Source organism: Triticum urartu, chromosome 6A (genome assembly GCF_056163025.1).
Source record: "Triticum urartu cultivar PI428250 chromosome 6A, HENAU_Tu73, whole genome shotgun sequence".
Taxonomy (NCBI): domain Eukaryota; kingdom Viridiplantae; phylum Streptophyta; class Magnoliopsida; order Poales; family Poaceae; genus Triticum; species Triticum urartu.
This window is the reverse complement of record NC_141878.1, coordinates 202,978,767-203,001,221: the sequence shown is the minus strand read 5'-3', so window position 1 is coordinate 203,001,221 and position 22,455 is coordinate 202,978,767.

Sequence of the window (22,455 nt, the reverse complement as noted above, 5' to 3'; positions counted from 1 at the left end):
AAGCACGTATGACTATATTTGGAATACATGCCTACATTACATTGATGAATTGGAGCTAGTTCTGTGTCACCCTATGTTATGACTATTACATGATGAACCGCATCCGGCATAATTATCCATCATTGATCCGATGCCTACGAGCTTTCTATATAGTGGTTTACGCTTATTTACTTTCCCGTTGCTATTGTTACAATCACTACAAAATACCAAAAACATCACTTTTCTTTCATTACTCTTCTGTTACCATTACCATCACTATCATATTACTTTGCTACTGAACACTTTGCTGCAGATACTAAGTTTCCAGGTGTGGTTGAATTCACAACTCAGCAGCTAATACTTGAGAATATTCTTTGGCTCCCCTTGTGTCGAATCAATAAATTTGGGTTGAATACTCTACCCTCGAAAGCTGTTGCGATCCCCTATACTTGTGGGTTATCACACTTGCATGCCTTTCGGGATTCGCAACGTAGGCGCGACCTTCCGGCGGCTCATGCACATCGCCTTAGGCCGGCAGCTCGGGAGGAACGCTGAAGCCTACGTCAACGACATCATGGTGAAGTTTGAGGAGGCGAGGACCTTGATCCAAGACCTGGAGGAGACCTTTGAAAGCCTCCGCCAGGTGGACTTGTGGCTCAACCCGGAGAAGTGCGTGTTTGGCGTCCCTTCCGGCAAGCTGCTGGGCTTCCTTGTGTCCCACAGGGGGATCAAGGCTAACCCAGAGAAGGTCAAGGCCATTGAAGACATGAGTCCACCACAAACCCTCAAGGAAATGCAGAAGCTTGCTGGACGGGTGACTGCGTTGGGACGCTTTATTTCCATGCTAGGAGGACGAGGCCTACCCCTCTTCAAGCTGATGAAGAAGAAGGGCCCGTTTGAGTGGACCCCGGAGGTGGACCGAGCATTTCAAGACCTCAAGAGATACCTGACTAGCCCCCCAGTGATGGTGGCGCCACGGCCCCTCGAGCCCCTAGTGCTCTATCTTGCCGCCACTCCCTACTCCACCAGCGCGGCCCTAGTAGCGGTTCGGGAAGAACACCAAGCCAAGGGCGCGTCGCGCCGAGGTACACCCCCAGCAGAGATGACGCGAGACCAGGAGGGAGCCGCAAGGGCCGCCGCAGCAACAGCAGAAGAGCAAGCTCAGCAGGACGACGCTCTTGGACCCCCAAAGGCCTCGACAAGCGGGGGCTCCACCACCTCAGGAGGCACCCCAGATTCCGGAAGACACAAGCCTCGTCAGCACGCCTACCCTCGTCGAGCACCCAGTATACTTCGTCAACATGGTGTTATGAGACGCAAGAGCATGGTACCCCATGCCTCAGAAGCTCCTGCTCGCGCTCCTGGTGGCCTCACAAAAGCTGCGACACTACTTTGAAGGCCACCCCATCAAGGTCGTCTCAGCCTACCCATTGGAGAGAGTGCTCAGGAGCCCCAACTCTGCGGGAAGGGTTCCTGAGTGGAACATCGAGTTGCAAGCATTCCAGTTGGAGTTCAGCACTACCAGGGTCATCAAGGGAGCCGCACTCGCTGATTTCGTGGCAGAATGGACAGACGCCCCGATGCTTGAAGTAGGTGAAGACCGGTCCCGCTCGCCGGGGAGCGAGGCGCCTGATGGCTGGGTCATGTATTTCGATGGTGCCTTCGCGCGCCACAGCGCGGGGGGTGGAGCAGTGCTCATCTCGCCCACTCAGGACAAGCTCTACTATGCCGTGTAGCTCTGCTTCTAGCAGGGCGAGAAGGTCTCGAACAACATTTCAGAATACGAAGGCCTCATAGATGGCCTGAAGGCTACAGTGGCACTTGGGGTAAAGCGCCTCACCGTCAGGGGCGACTCGCAGCTCCTCATCAACTTCTCCAACAAGATATACAAGCCAAGGGACGAACACATGGAAGCATACCCCGCGGAGGTGCGCAAGATGGAGAAACAATTCCAGGGCCTGGAGTTGCAGCATGTGCCCCGTGGCACCAACAAGGAAGCTGATGACATCGCCGGAAGAGCATCCAAGCGACAGCCCCAGGAGCCTGGCGTCTTCGAGGAGTGGCTCTTCAAGCCATCGGCAACGCCACCGCTTTCAAGAACAGCTCAGCCTCGGGAGGAACTCCCGCAGCCGCCTGCCATAGGAGCCCCGGCCTGTGGCCCGACCTCGGGAGTGCGCCTACTCTTGGCGCTCGAGCCCCATGAGGGATGCTGGACCAAGGAATTTAAGGAATACCTGATGCAAGGGACGTTGCTGGAGAAGGAGGAGGACGCGGAGCACGTGGCCCGGTAGGCCACAACATACTGCATCTGGGATGGTGAGTTATACATGAAGCGACCAAATGACGTTTCACTGCGCTGTATCTCTAGGGAGCAGGGGAAAGAGCTGATAGCCGACATACACGGCGGGGACTGCGGGCACCATTCGTCATCGCGAACCCTCGTCGGCAAGGCATTCCGCAGCGGATTCTACTGGCCTACGGCACTCAATGACGCAGCTGAGCTGGTGAAGTCCTGTGAGGCCTGCCAATTCCACGCCAAGCAGATCCATCTGCCAGCTCAGGGCCTCCAGACCATTCCACTCTCGTGGCCGTTTGCAGTGTGGGGGCTATATATCCTGGGCCCGTTTCCTCGGGCGCCTGGGGGCTATCGATACCTTTACGTCACCATCGACAAATTCACTAAGTGGGCGGAGGTTGAAGCCGTCCGCACCATCCCAGCTGGCTCTGCAGTCAAGTTCATCAAGGGCCTCGTGAGCCATTTTGGTGTCCCCAACCCACTAAAAAAAAAGACACATCCGTTACATTTTGGGCCGAACGAATTTTTTTCTGTCATACATATGACACTTCTATGACAATAATTGTGAAAAAACACGGTATCATCATAGATGTGGTGGGCTCCTACTTCTATGACAGAAAATCATGACAGAAAATTGGCTTTTCATCCTGGGCGGGCTGGAGACGCAGCTGCATGACATTCTTTGGGCCGTCCATGACGAAAAAACCATGGTAGAAGTGAGGGGGAGGAAAATTTAGGGGAGTTCCCGGTTACGGTGGGAGGTCGGGGGCCGAGCGATGCGCGTTTCTCTTGTACACGTATGCGCATGTGTGCGAGGCGTTGGCTCTAACTGAACCCGAGCAAGGCGTTGGGCTCTAACTGAACCTGAGCGATTGCACTGCAGGCTACGCGTTACTGAACCCGAGCGATCGATCGATGGCTGTAAACTGAACCTTATCGAGCGATTCCTTCGCTACTGCTGCTAACTGAAGCCGATCGATGCTGCCTCTGGGATGAACAGTGAGCGTTGCGAGGGGGGGTTGGATGAACAGGACCCCGTGGTGTGGTGGAGGGCTGGATGAACAGTAGACGGTGGAGGGGTTCCCGTGGAGGGGTGGTTGAACAGGACCCCATGGTGTGGAGGGCTGGATGAACAGTAGATGATGGAGGGGTGCCCGTGGAGGGGTGGTTGAATAGTAGCCGGTGGAGTAGCGCGCGGTGGAGGCTGGATGAATAGGAGCCCATGGAGGCTGGAGGAGGTCAACGGTAGCCCGTGGAGGCTGGAGCAGGTCGACGGTGGAGACGAACAGTATCCCGTGGAGTCCCGTTTTGTGGTACGCCACACCCCTCCCGATGAACAGGACCCCCGTTTCGACCGTAGGAGGTCCGCTTCGTCCGTTTTGCGGTACGCCACACCCCTCCCGATCAACAGGACCCCCGTTTCGACCGTAGGATGTCCCTTTCCTCCGTTTTACGGTATGCCACACCCCTCCTGATCAACAGGACCCCCGTTTCGACCGTAGGAGGTCCGTTTCCTCCGTTGTGCGGTACACCAGGCCTCGTTTCCATCGCTTGTTCCGTCCAAGCCCTCCCGATGAACACGACCACGCATTTCGTTCCGACCCAGCCGGTTGGCTCCCACGCGTTCCGTTGCCTCCCGATGAACACGACGCATTCCGTTGCCTCCCCATGAACATGACGCATTCCGTTGCCTCCCCATGAACACGACGACGACGCTGTTTCTCCGTTCCGACCCAGCCATGTACACAAGCCCTGGCCGTACATATGCGCGAGTAGGCGTTCGAGACCCCGCCCGTATGTACACATACTTGGCTGTATTTTCTTTCTTGCACCCTGGCCCTGTACGTACGTGTGCATGGTATGTGCGCGCCTCTACTACGACACGTACGAGCCTCTACTATGACACGTGCGCGCCTCTACATCCACCAGTATATATGTACGTACACGTTCGCGACCAGAATGACAATGCTATGTACGCTTCGACCAGGTGGGTCCCGACTGTCAGGCACTTCCTTGCCTGCGAAGATGTAGCTGGTGGGTCCCAGCAGTCAGGTGGGCGAATCATTTTTTTGCCTGGACGCACTTCCTTGCATGCGAAGATGTAGCTGGTGGGTCCCAGCAGTCAGGGGCAAACATTTTTTCACGAAATACAGCCGGTGGGTCCCCGCTGTCAGGTGGGGGAATAATTATTTTGCACGTAACAAGGAGGCACTTCCTTGCTGCGGCCATGGACTCAGCTGTCAGCCTCTCCACGTAGAGTCCATGTCCGATGAAAGCCGTTCCTTGACCACGTTGACCACGTCGCGCCGAGAGCACCAGGGTGGTGGACGACGGCGAGGCCTAGGAAGGGGACGACGCGGAGCCGGGGAAGCCGCGGCAGTGGATGCCCACGTGTAGAGGAGTACGAGGGTTCACTAGTTCGCTGCGGTGTGAGGCTGCCATCGCCCCAGAATAAGAGGGGGTGTTGGTCGTTGACCATGTTGACCAGGCCGCATCGAGAGCACCAAGGCGGTGGACGACTAGGAGGCCTAGGAAGGGAACGACACGGAGGAAGGGAAGACTCGACAGTTGTTTCCCACGCGGAGGGGAGTATGACTGTACGAGGGTTTACTGGTTCGTCTGCTGTCGCCGGAGAATAATAGCAGGTGTGGGTGAGTAGAGGGATGGCTAGGCCAGCGATGGGAGTACGGTGGGGTGGTGAGGCCTGCGCAGCAGCACAGCCGGCCGCGGGGAGGAGGGAGCAGGCAGTCCCGCCGGCGCTTGTTTGAGCGGCTGGAGCAGGAAGAGTAGAGATTGAAGAAGCATGACGACCGTTCGATGGACATCCAACAGTCACTGCTTGTGCGTCAACCTTTTTTTAGGAAAGCCTCAAATCTATCGAAAACAGCATAAAACCCATCTGCCATTATTTCTAATAATTTACAGCCCATTTGCTAATTCTTAAGGTTTTTTTGGAGCCCATATTCTTTTTGTTAGCACTACAGCCCATATTGTGGCCACGGTTAAAAAATTATACGAAATTTTGCATATTTTGGTGCGGTCCGAACTGTTTTTAAACCCGAAATTTCGACTCACATTCAAACTGATTTTAAAAATAAATGTATATCAATATAAAATCCAACAAATTCTGCACGCATAAAAATTAATGTAATTTAAAATCTTGAAATGAAGAAAAGATATTTGAAACTAATTGCCGGTTTGATGTGTTTTAAAAATGTACAACCCATTTCTCATTACTGATGGGCCATTTTCTCGGCCAGCTGAATGAAAGCTCTCCTCGTCTTGAAAGATTTGCAGCCCAACAGGCTCGACAAAGCTACTTACTTGACAAATCACAAAAAAAACTGGCATGTGGCCGTGGACCCAGCTGTCAGCCTCTCCACGTACAGTACTCTTCCGATGGAAGTCGTTCCTTGACCACGTTGGCCACACCACGCGGAGAGCACCACGGCGGTGGACGACGGCGAGGCCTAGGAAGGGGACGACGCGGAGCCGGGGAAGACGCGGCAGCGGAAGCCCGCGCGGAGAGGAGTACGAGGGTTCACTGGTTCGGCTGCGGTGTGAGGCTGCCGTTGCCGCAGGGCCTGGCCAGTGCTGGGAACAGTAGGGTGTGGTGAGGCCTTCGCGGCAGCACAGCCGGCCACGGGAGGCAGCAGCATGCGGCACGACCGGCGTTGCTTTGGGCGGCTGGAGCAAGAAGACCAGAGGTTGAAGAAGCACTAGGGACGTTGGATGGACATCGTACGGTCACTGGAGCTAGAATCGTTCATATTGACTAAGTTGACAAAGCCCTTCGTCCCCGTCAACTTAGTAGGCCCACAAGTCAGCCTCCCACCAAGGTGGGTCCCAGCTAGCCGGGGAGTATTCATTTTTTGTGCGTAATAAGGAGGCACTTCCGGTGGGTCCGAGATGACAGTGGGGGGAACGTCTTTTTCACGGAATACGGTGGCCCGTCAGGTGGGTCCCAACAGTCAGGGGGCAAATGTTTTTTCACAAAATACGGTGGCCCGTCCAATGGGTCCCTGCTGTCAGTTGGAGGAAACATTATTTTCTACGTAATAAGGAGGCACTTACTTGCTGCGGCCGTGGACCTAGCTAAGACTCTCCACGTACAATATACTTCCGATGGAAGTCGTTCCTTGACCACGTTGACCTCGCCGCGTTCCATTGCATGCATGCGTCCATGGGCGTGGTGCGTCCCCACTGTCAGCCTCTCACGTACAGTCATCTTCCGATGACTCTCGGTTGTTGACCACGTTGACCACACCGTGCCGAGCGCACCCAGACTGGAATGACCCGGAGATGGGGAAGACGGGGCAGTGGAGTCACAGATGGAGAGGAGTGGGAAACTTCACTGGTTCGGGTGCGCGGCAGCACAGCCGTGGTGCCGCCCACGGGAGACAGGAGCAAGAACAGAGGTTGAAGAAGGAGCACGACTGTTGGATTAACATCCAACGGTCTAGCTGCTAGAATCATTTGTTGATTAAGTTGACAAACCCGTGCGTACACGTCCGCTTAGTAGGCCGACAAGTCAGTCACCAAATCTGACGGGTCCCAGCTGTCAACGGGATGAATAATTTTTTTCACAAAACAAGGAGGCACTTCCTGCCGGGCGAAGATACAGCCGGTGGGTCCCAGCTGTCAGGTGGAGGAAACATTATTTTTCAGCTTAATAAGGAGGAACTTTCCTTGCGTGCGACCATGGACCTTGTGGGTCCTAGCCATCAGGCTCTCCACGTACAGTCCTCTTCCGATGACTCGTTTATTGACCACGCCGCACCGAACGTAGCGAGACGGTGGACGACGGCGAGGCCCCGGACGGGAACGACTCGGAGATGGGAAAATGCGGCAGTGGAGTCGCAGATTGAGAGGAGGAGAAGGGTTATAACTGGTTCTGTTGCGGCGTGGGACTGTAGTCTATGGAGAATAACAGGAGGTGTCGAGGGGTGGAGGGATAGCCTGGCTGGCGGTGGGGTAGCGCTTCGCAGCGATGCGTGCTAAGCAGAGCCGCTAGCTGCCGGAGGCCGGACCAGGCGGTCCTGGCGACGCTGGAGGAAGAATACGAGAGATTGAATGTGCATGCCGGCCGTTGGATGTAAATCCAATGGCTATGGATGACACAATCATTTGTTGACCAAGTTGACAACGCCCTACGTAGGCTTCGATCTATTGGCCCACATGTCAGCCTGCGAAAATGTGGCATATATTTAACCCATCTTTTCTAGAATGTACAGTCCATTTGCTGGGCTGGGTGAACAAATAATTTCGCGTCAATCAGGCCCATTTATAATTTCTAAGAAATCCCAGCCCATTTGCACTTTCTTGAAATACATGTATTAGGTGGGCTCGTTATATATATAATGTTATGTTAGAAGGAGCAATTAATATCAAAGAATAAACCGGAGAGGCACATTATATATATATAATTAAGAAATTAGCGAGTTATTGCTCAAAATAAAAATGAGCACGTTATTATTAAATTGGTCCTTAAAATCTTCGCAAGCTTTTGCACGCAATCACCAGGATTTTCCTTGCCTGTGAGTCAAAAACAACCAGGATTTTCCTTGCCAACTTCCGTTAAACACTTACTTTTATAAGTTAATAACACGTGGGATGTTTTTTATAATGTATATATAAGTCTCTATAAAATATACGATAATAGTAATAATATAAATCTTTCCCTAATTAATAATAAAGCACGGATTGACTCTTTGGGTTCACCGTCACAATACGCTTCTTTCCGTGAATTTACACTTTCAGTTTTTTTTCGTTAGTTTTGATTGACAGTCCGTCCAATTGCTGCGAGGCGGTACTAAGAACTTTGTCCATCCAATTGGTCCACGTCCACATTCTCTTATTGGGCATGCACGCATGTTTCGGCCTGCATGCACTCTTTTGTATCTGTACCTTACCTGATTTTCACACATGTACTCGGAGTAATCCCACCTCGATTGCTTACATGAAAGTCTACCAGTTTATATACCTAGGAAAATTGCATATCAACAACGAGCCTCTTGAATCAACAAACACAGAATGAGAACGAAGGGAAATTGTACAACAAAACGGCAGTCCGGCGCGAAGCTGTTCAGTCCGGCGCTCGCCGGGGTGAGGAAGCGGGGCGGAGGAGGATGGAGGCGGAACGCCGAGGTCGGGCTATGGACTCGAAGTGGAGGAGCCACGGAGAGGCCCGGGAGCCACCACGAGAGCGAGATGGGCCTGGCCATGCTCGGCGGTCGTCAGCCGACTTCGTGTTTCTCTGCTGATGATCCCTGACCACCTGCTTCTCGGGGTCGGCTACATGCTGTTATCTCAGTTTGCTTGGTAGTTTCATTCTTTCTTAAGATTAGACCTAGCCGTGTAGATGCAGATGGACGTTGGAGGTACAGTGTTGGCACTGACGACTTGGATAAAAATATTTTTGTATGCACTCCGAGTGGGTCAGTCTATATACACTTAAATTTTCACATTCAGTTTCCTTCAGTTAGACGACATCAAGGAGATAGTGCACTCCTTTTTTCTAAAAAAATATCATAACGGACATCTTTTGGAAGAATGTCGAGCCATGTTGGCCGTAGTTGGAGTGAAAGAATTACAACTTTTTTGTGCCAAATAATCAAATATAGCACTGGTTCAGAAAAAAACCGAAACGATGAGAAATGTTGTTCTTGGATGTCAGTGCGCATCATATATCCTCTTGGCCATGCCGGTCATAACATCAACAACTTTCTTCAGGCTGGTGATGCTCATATTGTCAATCATTCTCACTGTGGTGCCTGAGACAAAAACTCCTAAGGCAGTTTGGTAATTTATGATGTTATTACACCGGAGCACATGTAATGACAGACCCGGTAAAGAAGAATAGAACGTAAGTGTGTGCCATATTTTTTCCGGTTGTAACGCACGGGCCCTTTTGCTAGTACATATAATGTGGTTAGAAGGGAAAACATAAATTGGACACAAAGAGACCTGCGTTTTATACCCCACAGTAGGCATACTAACAAGTTCACACACAAATACAACAGAAAAGGTAAACATTCATATCAAACTCAGGTTCACAGGACACGTTCATATTCATAGCCAACATTCACTATCAACAACTCAAAAGATTCATATATACACAAGCTCAGCATATCTATGCATCCAAATGATTGAGAGATCACACGATAATATTCATACATAATTCACAAAAAGATACATATATACACATGTTCAGTATGTTTATGCATCCAAATGATTGAGATCACAACCAATATGATCCATGGACAAACTTTAATTACCTAGGGTACAGACTGGTAAATGGTGTTCAATCGGAGGTACTTCTTGCTAAAATTAGTTCTTGTACGAGTGAACTTTCGAGTACATAAGAGGCAGCACAGACAATCTGAACTTTGCTTGTAGGCTTATCCTCAAATAGTGGCCTCGTGCCGAGGGAGGTTTGAGCAACTTGGCCACTAGTTTCATCCAACTAGTTTACTGGCTCATCTTGGTCCTGTATCTCACCAAAATTCTACATTGCAGACGAGAAGGGAGGCGGTTGAGAAAATGAACAACCCAAATTTTTTGTGCAGTTCAACTGAAATGGAGCGTCCTTGGCGTGCAGACTGATTAAGTGCCAGATGAATATACACGTCAACCAACTTGTCTGGAATCTTTAGACTCCATGCCATATAGTTCGCTACCATATGTGCTGATAACCAAAAGGCACATGTTGGGACCAAAGACTGGACTGCGTTTTTCTGGGCTATGCACCAAGCAATATTTTTGGCATTCACTCTCCTAATACTTGGAGTTTGATAATTGGTTGACGCCAGTTGATAAAATAGGCACTTCTTGTTAACATCGATGCTTGTCTGTGTGAACATTGGAGTACATAGCAGTAGCATAAGTATCTGTCCATCTGATCATTTTGTGCAGTTCTACTAAAATCACCTGAAGTAATGATTTGCCTGCGAGTTCAGGCTCCAAATTACTCCTTTATGAAATCGGCAAAAAGTAGCACAATACCAAATTACCAATACATATGACAGGCACAATAATCAGGATAAAGACCAGTACCAACCTGTGTGAGGTAGCATATCAATTACTATTTCCTTTAACTGGAAGCCGAGATAAGCCAAGCGTCTAACAGCAAAGGAAGAAAGCAAGCGGAGATTAGCGACTGACAAGAAAGGACGGAAGCTGTCGAGGCAATGAAGCACCCAAAGTTTATGTGCAGTTCCACCAAAATCGAGCATCCCTGTTGGCACATATATTGAGAGAGTGAGATTACTGTAATAGTGGGACTAGTTGATGAAACATACACTAAAAAATAGATGCACCCTCATTATATTAATGGGTAAAGTTAGCAACATAGTAGTCTTGCTTAAAGAGAGGTATTAGTTTATTTAATCAGTGCCAATTAGCTAAACTCAACACTCAAAGCATTGCCATTTATCATAGGTTGCAAAACTTTAACGTGCAAAGATAAAGGAGTTTCTCATGACAGTAGCACGATACAAATAAAGATGACAGCAAACTAATATGGATGAAGGCCTTAGGCCCGTACCAACCTGAGAAAAAAGCTTATTCATGTAGTCCCATAAGAGATGATAAAGCATTCACTGGAATCACACAATAGTATATATTTTTTGTAACATCCCAAATTTTCAATTTGGAATGTTATACACTAGGTCATCATGCATAGCATATTTTCTTGCATTTTTGGTTGATCCTAGAAATTTCACGCAACTCAAGGACCTTCGGAGAGAGTTGGAGATTTCGTTATTTTCATATTTGAGAGTTTTCTCGAATTGGAAAAAAGAGGATCATTTGATTTATATATTTCATCTTCAATTATTTTCCTATATCAAAAATGAGAGAGGGAATAATATGACTTTCCCAAAATTTAGGAAAAATGAAAATCTAATGGATAAATCAAATTTTGTTTTCCGGAGTTTTGGTTGCATTTTATTTGGATAGGAAAAAATGCGCGTTTTCGAAAATTGCATTTTAGGCCCGCAGAAAAGTTCATTTTGTTCGACTCATTTTTAGGAGTCGGGGAAAATTTACTTTAGTAATTTTGGAGCTCATTTAAATTTTCTTTTCTGTGTTTTTATGCGCGCGAAACCGTCTTAAAAAAAACCCATAGGCCAGCCGGGCCAAAGGCCCAGCCAGCCGGCCACCGCCCCAGCCTCCCTGCGCGCCGTGCGCCAGGCAAGGCAGGCCCCAGCTCCCGCCGTCTCTTACTCTAGCCAAGTCCGGCTAGGGTTAGCCCCTCCCCTTTCGTTTGTTTCGTTTTCCTATTCCTACTCTATTTCTTGTCCCCTACCCCAAGAAACCCCCTCCCCTCCCCAATATAAATACCCCAACACCCCCCCTCTAAACCCATCAAATCAAACCCCAAGCCCTCCACCGCACCCCACCCCGCGCCCTACACCGCCGCCGCGCCACCCCACACCCGCGCCGCCGCCGCACCTTGCCCACGCCGCCGCCGGAGCCCCTCGCTGGAGACCTCGCCGGAGGTTGCCCCGCGTCTCTTTTCCTCGGATCATTTTCTTCTATTCGTTCCGATTCTTTTCTTCTCTTCTGATTCGTTTTCTAGATCGGTTTTCCGTTTCTTTTTCGTTTTCTTCTCCGAAACCCTAGATCGGATTCGTTTTCTTTTCTGATTTAGTTGTCTTTGGATCGTTCGCCGGACCGTTCGTCCTAACGAACGTGATCACCGGATTCTTCTAGGTTAACGAACATCCGTTTGTTCAACCGTTCTTCTTTTCTTTCTGTCAGATTTATTCCACGATCGCGATCTCAGATCCGATCTTCGTTCTAGTCTTTCTTCTCGCTCGTTTATCGGAATCAGGTGATTCAAGCGCCTGGAGTTTCGTTTCGAAACCGCCGTTCCGTCTAATCAACTTAAACACGTTTTTGTCCCGGTAAAATTTGACCTAGTTTCAACTTGCTAGAACCGAGTTGTTTTCTTCTGCCGTTTGTTTTTCCGTTTCTTTGTTCGGTTCATTCTTTCTTTGCAACCGGAGTTCTTAAGTTGAACTTTCTGGTTCGTTCTCTTGTTCGAGTTTTACCTGTGCATTAGATGAGTACTTATTGTATGCTTGTTGTTTGTCTGCGATAGATCACCCGGATTGCGCCGCCTGTTACTTCGAAACCCTAGGTCTCGCGGATCATCAGCAAGGCAAGTAACACTTTGATCATACCTTTCTACAACCCATGTTTTATTGCATTAGATCAATCTTCACACATTGCATGATTAGGATCTAATTAAATTGTGGGATTGGAAAGTAGATGAGGTAGTACCTATCACCTATTTTATTATGAAACCTTTGGGAGTTACTTCTACGTTTGCTTATTATGCCATGCTATGCTAGTAGACGTGGATTGGGTGAGTGATATCCATGAAAGATGTGAGTTGATAATTTTAATGGTTTATCTAAGGTGGCAACTTAAACACACATCTGGGTGGATTGAGGCACCTGATGTCTACCAGGACTTGCCTGTTTTTTTGGACCGCCACCCAGGCTCAAAGGGATCATAAGATCATTCATGCTAGTAACTTCCGTGTGCAGCCACAAGCCATTATGGGCTCTGGCATAGTTTACTAAGTTGTGCGAACTCTTACAGTGGTAGACTAGCAGATGTAGGGGATGTAGGTGTACCGGTCTACCCGATCGTAAGGTGCTAGCGCCTCTGAAAGACTATGTCTCGGTCATCCGTCTTCTCAAACACCGTGTAGTGCGAGAAACCAAACGGAGGCGATCGAGTCTTGTGGGGAAAAGTGCGCAAACCTCTACAGAGTGTACAAACTAATCATGATTAGCCGTGTCCCCGGTTATGGACAACTTGAGTATCTAGTACTTGAATATCATGTGAATCTCAACATGTTACTTCTAATTAATGTTGTTGGGTTTTAATTATTTTAATTTGGGATTGAAAATGCTGTCAACCATTCTCAATGTTTAACAACCACCATGATAGTTAAATAAACTTATTCCTTTGCAGTAGGGAAAAACTGGCTTTACGCAAAATTGTAACCATAGAGCTTTCCACCAGCCATATATGCATATAGTATAGCTGTTTCATTCCATTACTCTCTATGTGTTACATTGCCAGCATATTCCATGTGCTGACCCGTTTTCGGGCTGCAACTTCTCATGTTGCAGACTTTTCAGACGACGAGTAAGGTGTTTTTAGGTCGTGGTTCTATACTCAGTGATGCCGTTGGAGTTGATGGACCCATTTATCTTCCGAGTCTTCCGCAGTTATCGTCATTAGATGGCCTTAAGCCATTTTTATTGTAATAAGTTCTCTTTGAGACAACGATGTAATAAGTGTGTGATTGCCACTCTGCTATAAATCCTTCGCTGTACTGTGTGGTGTCAGCATTACTGATCCAGGGATGACACCGGAGCACAGTAGGCTTGATCCATTCGGGTCGGGTTGCCACATTTTTGTGCACTTCAAATGTATGGTTGAAATCACTCTTGTTTACCAGTACTGAGATTATATCGAAAGATTATCAAGAACTTCCAGCAGAGTTAAAGAACTGGCTGGGATACTGTTCATTGTATTGTCTTGTGTAGTTCCACTAAAATGTATGATTGGCACAACATGATCCCTGTTTGCACAAGTAGGAACAAGGTGAAACCTTCATTAGCTTAGTGAGAAAGGATAGGAAGACATTAGCATAGTACTCAAACAGTAGCATCAAATTCATGATGGACAATACACAAAACATTGCCTCGTTGAACCAATGGCAATAAATTGACATGCAAACAATAGCAACATTATATCATGACACTAATAATATTCCCTCCGTCCACATGATTCACCTCCATAGACAAACATACACATGTACATGATTCAGCATAGGGTCCTACTAAAGATTTGTTTAACTCCAACAGGAAAATTAGGCAGTAATAAATTAGTGGTACTTAAGTACTCCAAATTAATTAAGTGAGACAACAGAAGTGGAAGGGCTCCCTGGAGGATCGTCTCACATGTAAGGTAGTCGTTACCGGAGCCCTTGAATGTCCTCGACTGAGGACTCTGGCTTCAGCAAGATTGCCTTGGCACTGTTTATTCTTCTTCTTCTTCCTCTTCATGCTCTGTTTCTCTTTCTCCTCACTAGTTGGTGAAACCAAGTACATGATTGGCCTTCTAATTCAGAATTGGTCTTGTCAGTGAGGGAGTACAAGTGTACTAGTAGAAAACAACATTATTTTCTCATGGCAGTCAGAAAATAGAGATGAACACATGCATTAAATATCATTCTTACCTAAAGGAAGGTTATGGCACAAATATGGATGATGAGGATTGGAACACAGATCTCCCTTTGTGCAGTCCCACCAAAATGAACCAACTGTTCCATTCTGACATTCCAGTTAAACAGCACAAAAGTCACTTCTTTTAAGAAGAGTTTTGTGCAGCGCACCAAAAGGTCACAACAGCAACCAGGTGAATTGGATATCCCTGTTTGCACAAAAAGGCACAGAGGAAACAGTCAGAGTCTCAAACAATTACAGGCAAAACATTTGGCTAAACTTGTCATGGCTTATAAGAGTGGCATGGCTTCATTTTTACCAGGGACATTAGATTAAGAACAGTGGGTGCACTTGCAGTCCAGCACCATGTACGTAAACAGGGGCATAAAGTGGTGATTCATAGTTTGTTGCCCCGAGAAACAAACATCCAAGAAACATATCTGGGTTGGTCCCATTTTTCTTCACTCTAGCTACCTACTCCTATGTGTGGATAGCAAATCTAGTCCTGGTCATACCACTCTGTACAGTGTTACCCCTATATTTCCCTTTTCGACCAAGAGACCGGTTGGATGACCAGTTTGTACTACTTTCACCCCTTTCCTTCCTATTTGTACCAAGTCTGATGTACATACTAAATTCCCCCACCCCCACTTTATTTCTTGTTTGAGCCAAGCACTCCCTCCATCCGGAATTACTTGTCATCAAAATGGATGTGTCTAGAACTAAAATACATCTAGATACATCCATTTCAATGACAAGTATTTTCGGACGGAGGGAGTACAAGATTTGACTCCATGAAGTAGCTTTACCTCTAACAATAGAAGAAAAAAATGTGACGTTGGACCATCCGATCGAGAGGGGCTGAGAGGTAGAAAATGATGCACATGCAGCGATGTAGCGAGCTGGGGAAGTAGAGCTAAGGCGGTTTCGAACGAAGATATACCTGAAGGTCGTCGGGATGTGGATAGGTGGGCGGTGAGAGGCCGGATCCGCCCACAGGCAACGACGAAGGGATCGGAGGACCTCCTGCGCCGGTGCTCGGCCAGAGATAACAGTGCGGCCGGCAGTGGGTCTCCTCCCTCGTTGTCGATGACGGCCTAAACGCTACCCCTCCTCCCCTTCACCGGTGGAGGGGGATACGTCCGGATCTGTAACCAGCGGGGAGGATAGAAAGCCAATGTTTTTCGAAGGGAGAAAGACAGTGTTACTACCCCTATCTTGTTTAGATCTGGAGAGGATGAGAGTGTGTGAATAGAGCAACCCTAGCAAGCAAGCGCGGAGGCTCCGACCTATATTTACGTAGTGGGGTAGTTTTCCCTTTTCACTCCATCAAAACAATCATTTAAAATTGTGTACTACTACATGCCAGGTCGCGGTTTTTTAGTTGTTGATTGTTTTTTGAGATAGCTACCCGCTTGTTCCAAGTGGTGTTACGGTGTGCCAGGTCGCACTTTGTATCGTTCAAGTCTGGTACTACAAGTCCCTCCATTAAATGAACAACCACCCGCTCGTAAAAATTGTGAACAAGCCCACAGCTAAAATTAGCGGAAATGTGGGTTGCCCCAACATGCATTATTATTTATATTTTCTACTCCCTCCATTCCTAAATATAAGTCTTTTTTATTAGCCACACCTAAGACAAGAATTTTTTTATTAGCAGTGAACCCCACATGTCATAGACACAAAAATTGTGGCAAGATTCCCTTAGGCAAGCCAAAGTGTGTCTAACAATTTGAGCAACTCAGGTTAGGAAAGTGTGGCAAGTGTGGGAAAAATAATGTGGCAACATAAGACAAACATAGTCACAATCCAAATAGCCCCGTATTTTTTGTGATATGCATGAAAATTTGGTTAGTTAAATTTATAGTCAAAATTTGGCAAGGTGCTTCAAATCAACACATGCAAGTATCAAAAGGAAAGTCACGGCATGCATGCATGCATTGTACTCCCTCCGTTTCCAAATATAAGTCTTTTTAGAGATTGCAACAAGTGACTACATATGAAGCAGAATATGTCTACTCCTAAATACGAAGTAGCCCATTTGAAATGTGTAAAAAGACTTATATCGAGTGCAGTGCTTTGATGTGTCGCGTCAACTCGTACAAGACCGAGAAATTTGATTACTGCAATGCCCTCTCCCTCGCGGACTAAGCTCTGGTGCCTTAACTACACCTGCCTTTGGCTGCATGATAGGAGGGCCAACCACCTGTTGGGCCCACCTGTCATAGACGCAAAGGTAGGAGCACTAAGTAGAAGCTTTCACTACACACTATCCCTCCCGCACGAGGTGGACGGACATGCAGCAGTGGATTCGATACTGTAGAAGTAGGAGTAACATCATTGTTCGTCTTCTCGAAGAGGCGAAGAGCCAAGCGCAACCCGAACGTGGCAGTTTGCGAACGCTCGTGTGGTGCGGTTCCTTGGAGTACTAGCCAGGCTCTTGCATGAGACAAAATTGCTATTGTTTAACAATTAAACTCCATTATCCATTGGTTGATACTAATTTTGCATAGGTCCACGCGCTTAGCACCATTTCCTCCTAGGGTCACCAATGTTTATTTGCTAATTAATAGCATTGCATGCAATGAACTAGCCATTGCAAGTCATTAAAAGCATGCACACCTCTCATCTGTTATTGGTTGATATGTCAAGAAACAATAAACAAGGTAGAAGTTAATGCACCGCGCCTAAGTGTTTTGGGACTATTTGGTTTTCGTAAGATGACTTACACACCTAGACGGAGGGAGTAGTATAGCCCTGTAAACCGGAAAGGAGTATTTGCCTTTCTAGAGATTTCAACAAGTGACTAGACTACACCGTGTGCAGTACTCCCTCCCTTCCGGTTTATAGGGCTCAAATCTCAAATCTCATGAACCAAGGCATTTTGCGATTGGAGGAATGTATCTCGTACTTTACAAAACTACCCTAATTAAACTCATGCATTAATTACGTAGTTCTCTCGTTTTCTTCTCCGCCTTGGTCGCGGTGCACATGCGGGACATTTCAAAGCATCCGGGCCCGCGTGCCATCCACCAAATCACAGCGAGGTGCTACAGTCGAGACTCACCTGTCACCCCGGTGTGGCCATCATGACCCGTCATATCACAAAACCCACACCTTTACCAGCAGTGGTAAGGTGGCCTCCAAGTTGGACTGGATGAAGCAACCATCATTTCACTGGAACGCTCATTCAAGCCCTTTCTTCCCTTTCTTGAAGAAAACCTCACTCCAGGCTACTCACTTCTACCAGTTTTCTTCTGTACCGACGAAGGATAGGTGGGCGAATCAGTTATGCTGCTATATTTTCATTCCAAGAATCTTCTTTTTGCGAAGCACCGACCGATTCTCACATCCTATTCTTTTCTCGTTTTCATTGCGATTGTGGTTTCCTTTCGATTGCTTTTTGTTTGTTAGTTCATTGATGGATCCTGGAGCACTAGGCAAAGAGTTGCCGGCGGACAACCCACTGGAGACAGCAATCTCCAGGAAGCGAGCACCGACCAACGAGTTGACCATGTTGGCGGGCCAACCCATGGAGACGAAGAACTCCAAGAAACAAGCACTGGCCAAAGAGTTGAGGACGTTGGCGGACGAACTCCTCAAAGGAAGTTGGAAGAGCAGCAAGAGCCCCACCGTGCCTACCCCAGGAACTCTTATTGCCACCTATGTGAGGCTCAAGACCGAGTTTGAGGAGATAGTCGCCGTTGAGAAGCAGTATTCCTCTGGCAAGGTGATGGCCCCCATCGAGGACGAGGAGATGGCCCCCGGAGGGATGAGATCCCCCAGTGAGCTGCACAAGGTAAAAAATAATGGCTTATTACCATAGTTGTGGTTTTTTGATTATTTGCAATGTGCTTGCTAATATGTTAGGGTTGTGCAGGTGCCGGTGGACGTCCTTGATGATTTCGATGTCGTGGCCCGTCCTGTTGGCATCGCCCCGGAGATCGATTCCGATGCCGCTGTCCATCCTGTGGACATCGCCCCAGAGATTGATTCCGATGTCGCAGTCAGTCTTGTGGACATTGCCCCAGAAATCTATTCCCATGCCGCTGTCCGTGCTGTGGTCAATGCCCGAGAGATCGATGACAAGAAATAGTTGGTCACGCTAATCCTTTAGGGTAGTTTGCATTGCCCTGTGTTTAATTACTAGAACGATGCGTGTTATCAAACTATCTTAGGGTTAGTGCACTGTCTTGTGTGGGCGGATCTTGCTACTTTTGTTTGATAGTGAATCATGTGATGAATCATGCGAACCCTCTCCGAGTTATGGAAATAGATGTATCCTCACCAGCTTTTGATGTAATATATGGCATGCTTAGATGTAAGTTTGAACTGTTTATCATATCAGCATGGCTTGTTTGATGATTCTTGGTGTTAGTAGGCTAGCAACTGTGCGAGCTATAGTACTTGCAAAACACTCACCGAAGAGAAACGTTGGGGCTGATGAGCTCGTGGTACGCTTATACTTATCCCTCGTCGATCGACCAACAACCCTAGCTCCTAAAATTGTAGGCTTAGCGATCGATCAGACAATAGTCGACATACATTCAGGCCTCATTTGGTTCATAGGGTAGGAAAATCGTAGCAAAAGTACAGAGAAAGTGCAACACAAAATCATAGCAGTGCAGAGACGTACTCCCTCCGTTCCAAAATAGATGACCTAGGCGGGCTAATTTGGCCTAGTGGGTTTCAGTGATATGACGTGGTGCAGTGTCGTCCAGTCTTCGCGTGTGGTAGCAGTATTGCAGGTACAGTAAGTTTTCTTGAAGAAGTGGATTCAACGAAGTCATGATGGTTCCTTTGTTCGAACAACTTATAGTGGGAAAGGTTGGGCCTGCGATACGACCGAGGTAGACCAGGATAATTTTGTGCATGGCAGGTGCACCAGGATGGTCGATGTCCCACATGTCGGCGAATGAAAGTATTCTTTCCGATATAGAGGATGAGCAACGAGTATTCATTGTTTATTTTTGATGAAAGCTATTGTCTCCACTGTTACGACGGAGGAGTGTGAAACACGGCAGCCCAGTGAACTTGGCATGTGCACCACTCCCTCCTTCCTCATGTAATGCCCAGGTTACAGCTTTTTCTCACTTTCTCTCTATCTATTTCCTCTCAAATGTTTTTTACCTTTCTTTTTTAAGACACAATTGTTTTTATGCCTTTTTTAGAATTATTTTTTTATACCTAGGAGCACGTGTAGAGACGGGCTCTTGCAGAGCCCACTCCTTGAGTTTGTGAATGCCTCTCTCTCCTCCACATAAGGAATACTACTTGCTATGCATGCATGCGGCGGGCAGCTGGTGTCTTGAGGGGCCAGGGCGGTGAGAGCGGGCTACGGAAGCGGTCCGGGTTCCAGCATGGCCCACCTCACATTATCACCATATATTTCTTTGAGTTCGTGCGCGGCGGGTGGGCGGTCTCTTCTCCCTCCCCCGTTTCTCTCTTCTCAGCCGACGCCCGCTGAGCGATTAGATTTCGGCTATCGACGGTTTATTCAATTACGGTCCCACATGTCAGTGAAATTGCAAGACAACGCGTGTCCCCTCTGGTTAGCGGCGTGCGAGCCGGACTGTCGGGGTTGCGACGCATACGAGTCGTAAGTGTGCCACCTTTTCCTTTAGAACTTGTGAAGGGTAACATTTTCACGCGATCGATCGATAGAAATCCAGAACAAAATGACGAGGGCGGTGCTTTCCCGCTCGTTAAGAGGGCTAGTTCGAGTGATATGACATGCTACAGTGCCATCCACTTGCTCCATTTTTATGTAAGCAAGAGTTTACACTCTTACGTGGGAGGAGTGCGAAACACCGCGGATCTGATTTTGATCGAGGGATAATTGTTCCCTGCCAAATAATGGAGGATTGTTAGCGATTATAGCATGATCGTTAGGGCATCTCCAGCGCTGGCCCACAAATTTACACCGGCATCTGTCCGAGGACACTGATGGATGCCATCCGATGCTGCCCGCATACCTTTCGACAACTATATGAACTAACCAGACGAAATTCATGCAAACAACAAATTTCAAATTAACCGGATGAAATTCATTACATTTCGAAAACTTTTCCTACAAACTGGACGAAAGTCATTACATATTTCGCACAAACCGTACTAAAACCTACTGTAAACCTAATCTAAATGATCGCCGGCGCCTGACCACCATGTCCGGCCATGAACCCGAGAAAGCCGGCCATTGCCTTTGCCTCCTCCTCATCCGCATCGATAACCTCCTCCTCTGGAGCACAAGGTTATGAAGATTTCCGCCTCCACGTCGCCGTCAAGAGGCTAATCGGCCGCTGATGTTTACCCCACCAAGCTTGGCGTCGACTGAGTGGAGTAGCGGTGGCCTTCCCGGGACTAGATCGGCGGTGACCTACCGTGTACTACTATTCCTCGCTGCCGGCTGCGTCCGCGCACGCGCGCCAGCTTTGTGGTCATGGAGGCAGAGGGCGGCCGGGGGGTTGGCGGCGATCTCCTTCGTTTGGTCCTGCGACAGTACGTCGAAGAGAGCTTTGGAGCCCTCCCGGAGCGGAGCCGCCGATGTCCCTCGTCTGCTCTTGCGAAAGTACGTCCAAGAGAGCTTTGGAGCGCCAGGAGGCCATGGTTGAAGTGGTGCCGATAGAAGGAAGGGACCGAAGGAGAATAAGTGTGGGTCTTTAGCTATGGCTGGGAGCTGGGGCTCAAGTTAATATAGCGGGCGAATGGCAATGAGCCGCGACAAACGGATGGACAACTGGTGCCGGAGTAGGTTCGTCGGGCATGAATGCGGACGCTGCTTCAGTGACTTAACTGCAGATGCGTTTGGGTTACTAACATGTGGGCCCAACGTGCATCTGGCCCGCATGTCAGTGACACACCAATTGCACCTGCAGTTAAGTCCGGTGAATGCGGCATTGATATTCTGGAGAGATGGTGACCGTTTCAGGCGGGAAGCGCGTGCTAGCGATGGAAGGGGTTTCGGTGTGCAGTGGCACTAAGATCGGTCGCTCACGATAGTACATACTCCGTACCATACTACCATAGTGCCCTCTCTAGCTTAGGCTGTTTTATAGATTGTCGTTGTGATGGACGATATACATGAGCAAGGCGGTCCGAGTATGACCGTTGGTGTTGAGCCAGGTGAATACATGCTCGGCGTTCGCGTAGGCCTCCATCAAACGTCTAAACAGTAATGTCAGGCACCGCCGGGGCGCGCAGGTGATGGGCTCGCCATTTGCGTTGCGCCATGAGCAGGACTTTGATTTAGAGGGCGACGTGCATGCATTAGCATGCTTTGACAGCGTGAGCGTGAGTGTCTGACACGAAGTATTTCATTTTCATTTGGCTGACGAGTGTGCGTTGCAGCGATGAGTCCGTGGTTTGATTCCCCACATACGCATAATTTTGGTTTTTACAGTATTTATTTCTCCATTGATAGGTAGGCCCGCGTAGATAGATAAAGAACACGAGCTGATGAGGCGCATGCGGACTGTTTGACTGGTCAACCAAACAAATACGGAGCTATACGCTAAGCCAGTGACCGTATAATCACCATATCTCGTATATAATGATCAAAGTGAGCTATCAAGACAAGTTCGAGGACCGCCAATGCATTTTACTCGGTAATAAATGACCAGGATTGAAGGGGAATCCAAATTTGCTTCATCTTCTGTCCTTGAGCTCTTGACAAACCAGTGCACTATACGATTGTCCGACCACTCCACCTCAGAGCTCTCACCAAGCGTCGTTCATGCCACCGCGCCACACACTAACCGGTAAGGCAGCGATGGCATCCCGCCGCGCCGAGTTCCTCGCCGCCCACGACCGCACACAAAATGGTAGGGAAGCGATGGCATCCCGTCGTGCCAAGTTCATCGCCGCTCGCAACCTCACAACTATGTGGGAGGAATTTGAAGATGCCAAGGCCGAATGGGCGGTAGAGCAAGA